Source organism: Morus notabilis, unplaced genomic scaffold, assembly GCF_000414095.1.
Source record: "Morus notabilis unplaced genomic scaffold, ASM41409v2 Scaffold9332, whole genome shotgun sequence".
Taxonomy (NCBI): domain Eukaryota; kingdom Viridiplantae; phylum Streptophyta; class Magnoliopsida; order Rosales; family Moraceae; genus Morus; species Morus notabilis.
The window spans coordinates 11,942-16,023 of NW_010361618.1; positions in this window are offsets into that span (position 1 = coordinate 11,942).

A 4,082-nucleotide genomic window follows, 5' to 3' on the forward strand; every position below is an offset into this window, starting at 1 on the left:
ATACAATATAATATATAATATATTATAAAATAATAATTACAATATCATAGTATAATTATAATATTATATTATATGATAAAATAATAATATTATAGTTATTAATATAATTATGATATTATGTGTTACAATATTACTATTATATTATATTATGACTTTGAATTTTAAATTGAAAATATTGTAAATTTAAAATTTTATTAAGGTTAGGACCGGTAATATGGGTCACGACACGATAACACGACTCAAAAATGATACGAATTTTGCGGGTTAGGGTTGAGAAAAAAGATGTTCGGGTCATAATTGGGTCGACCAGAAATTAACATGAAAAACACTGGTCAATTTCGGGTTGGACCCGCCTAACATGAACACGACACAAAACTCGTAAAAAACTAAAAAATACTTATATTTTTCATTTCATATTTTTTATTATATTATGAACTTGTGATATCATGATAGTTATACTCAAAATTTTATACTATTATTTGCTTAATTTCAATGGATGTTATTGTATTTCAGTGTGTTATGATTTTTAAGTTATTTCTAATAATTAAAAAACTAAATAAAAGTATATAATTTTCATGTTAATTTCGGGTTTACAGGTCAATTTCGTGTCACGGGTCATTTTCGTGTCGTGTCGTATCGTGTCAACCTGTAAAGTGGTCGTGTCATGTTCGTGTTGTAGTTTTTAAAAAATTTTGTGACGCGGGTCGTGTTCGGGTTTGACTGCAAATTTAGAAAGAAACGATCAAAACACGACACGTGACACAAATTGCCACCCCTAATTAAGGGTATTGTAGGTATTATGAAAGTTTCATTAATTATACTACTCTGATTCTCGCCCAATCTAAAAGTTAAAGTTGTCTTTAAGTTGATTCTGATTTTGACTGTAGATTCTTAAAAAATTCTTCAAAAAACACTTTTGAGGAGATTTACTAAACACTAAAATCAATTTTTACTACAAGCAGAATCTGATTTTGAGAGGGAAAAGCAATACCAAACTAAGCCATAAGGGACGAGAGGGAATTTTGGGACAATCACATGTGAAAATTTTTTTAAGGCCGTTTATTTCTCACTCAAAATTTAAATTAATGATTTTATTACAGTATTTTTTTTTCTCATGAAAAATTTAATTTTTAAACATTAAAATCAAGAATCATGATTTGAGTGTACTTTTTAAACGGGTCTTTTATGATCCAAACGCAGAGGGAGGTAAGGCCTAGGGGCATATATTCTTAGTTTTTAGATTTTACCTTCTTGTTTTAAATTTTTTTCATATGTGTCCTCCTTCATTCACAAAAATTTCAAAATATCTCAACCAAAATCCAATTTTTTTTTTTTACTTTTTTCTTTTTTTTTGAATGTTGTTTATTTTTTCTATTAAATCTTATACTTTTAAATGCACCTAATTGAAAATTTTCACTTTACTATAGTTAAAATTTTTATTTTTATTTTTTAAATTTGTTACTTTTAAAATATTATTTTCATATAATTTTTATTGTATCAAAACTGACTCTCACCAAAAAATTAAGGAGTTGTTTGGTTGGAAAATTCATACCCCGATTCGAATCATGATTCGTAGTTCACTACAGTATTTTCTCTCACAAAAAATACACGTAAATCAAAAATAGTTCTAATCTCATAATTCTAATCCATGAACCAAACGTCTCCTAAATAATCCCTTAAAATTATATTTATCAAATGTGTCCCTTATTAAGCATTTTTTTCAAGTAACCCTCTCAATTACTATTTGCTTGTAAACAACTTTTCTCTAATTTACCTTTGTTGAAGTAGTAAACACTTTTATCTTTAAAAGTTTATTTCTCAAAAAATTCAATATAGCGATCAATATGCACATTCATTTGCTTTCAATATGTTAATAGTATTGATGCTATGTTTGGTGTGATGGATAGAAAAGAGGAAGGAAAGAAGTAAATACTTAGGTGAAGGAAGTAAAATGGTTTTCTCTCATGTTGTTTGGTAGAAAAGAAAGAAAAGTGAAAAGAAAATGTCAAATTTAAGGCATTTTACAATAAATACTCCAATACAAATAAAAATATAATATAATGAATGGTGAATGTTAAAATTGTTATTTTACATCTCATTTTTTTGTCAAACTTTTTCCCCTATCTTTTCTTCCCAAGTTGGAATGATTAAAAATTAATGCGCCCCATGAATTTTTATTTTCCTTCATTCTTCATTTTCTCTCTGCCAAACGACCTAAAACTCTATTTTTTTCTATAAAATCCTTTCTCTGTTTACTTTCTTCTCTCTTTAACATCCTACCAAACACGTCATTGACTACTAATGCAAGCTGCTCGGGAGGTTTGGATTCACAGATGGAAAAATCAGCTCTTCTCTTTGAAATAGTACATTAAATGTTGTACTTCACAATAGTCCTTTTAACCGGCGCTTGATAAAATTCTTTGATTTTTGAACTAGAAAAATAATAAAAGAATTTTGAGTTTATTCCCTATTATTTTCAGTTATTTTCAATGTAATGAACCTAAACTTCAAATCATATGTTTTAAACTATAAGAATCCAAAACTATCACGTCTTGAACCTATTCACCAAATCGGCATGACAAATGGTGCTTATGTTGTATTTTGGTATTTTTTATATTAGTTTTCGACATAATTATTGACATAAAAATGTTTAAAAATGGAGGCATGGACATGATTCAGCCACTTAGTGAGTTGATGCGACACACTCAATATTAACTTGATACGAGATTGACTTGTCACGGCACAACTTTGACTCATGATCGCAATGTTGACGCAAAAATTATGTACAAGTTTGTTTACACATTACAAAGTACTAAAGTTTAATAATAAAAATACTTCACAACTAATAAAGAGTGAGGGGTTGTTTGGTTGGGGGATTCGTACCCCAATTCAAATCATAATTGATGGTTCGTTACAGTATTTTCTCTCACAAAAATACACGTAAATTGAAAATGACTCTAATATTATGATTATAATTCATGAATCAAACGTCTGCTGAGTCTCCGCATGAGTCGAATATTGCTAGGCCCACTTTTGATAACTTCTTGCCTCTTACCCTCTTCTTCCCCTTACTCTTCGGATCTCAATCCTATCTTCTTGTTCCCACTTCCACCAGAGACGTCTACTCTGACGCTGCTTGATCTATCACTCCGCTTGGGCTTATGAACTCGACAAACACTGGTCACTAATGTTTGGGCAGTTCATCTTTCTTTTTCCAACGATGTAAAACTCTTTTTTTTTTCTATAAAATCCTTTCTCTGTTTACTTTCTTCTCTCTTTAACATCCTACCAAACACGTCAATGACAACTAATGCAAGCTGCTCGGGAGGTTTGGATTCACAGATGGAAAAATCAGCTCTTCTCTTTGAAATAGTACATTAAATGTTGTACTTCACAATAGTCCTTTTAACCGGCGCTTGATAAAATTCTTTGATTTTTGAACTAGAAAAATAATAAAAGAATTTTGAGTTTATTCCCTATTATTTTCAGTTATTTTCAATGTAATGAACCTAAACTTCAAATCATATGTTTTAAACTATAAGAATCCAAAACTATCACGTCTTGAACCTATTCACCAAATCGGCATGACAAATGGTGCTTATGTTGTATTTTGGTATTTTTTATATTAGTTTTCGACATAATTATTGACATAAAAATGTTTAAAAATGGAGGCATGGACATGATTCAGCCACTTAGTGAGTTGATGCGACACACTCAATATTAACTTGATACGAGATTGACTTGTCACGGCACAACTTTGACTCATGATCGCAATGTTGACGCAAAAATTATGGACAAGTTTGTTTACACATTACAAAGTACTAAAGTTTAATAATAAAAATACTTCACAACTAATAAAGAGTGAGGGGTTGTTTAGTTGGGGGATTCGTACCCCAATTCAAATCATAATTGATGGTTCGTTACAGTATTTTTTCTCATAAAAATACACGTAAATTGAAAATGACTCTAATATTATGATTATAATTCATGAATCAAACGTCTGCTGGGTCTCCGCATGAGTCGAATATTGCGGGGCCCACTTTTGATAACTTCTTGCCTCTTACCCTCTTCTTCCCCTTACT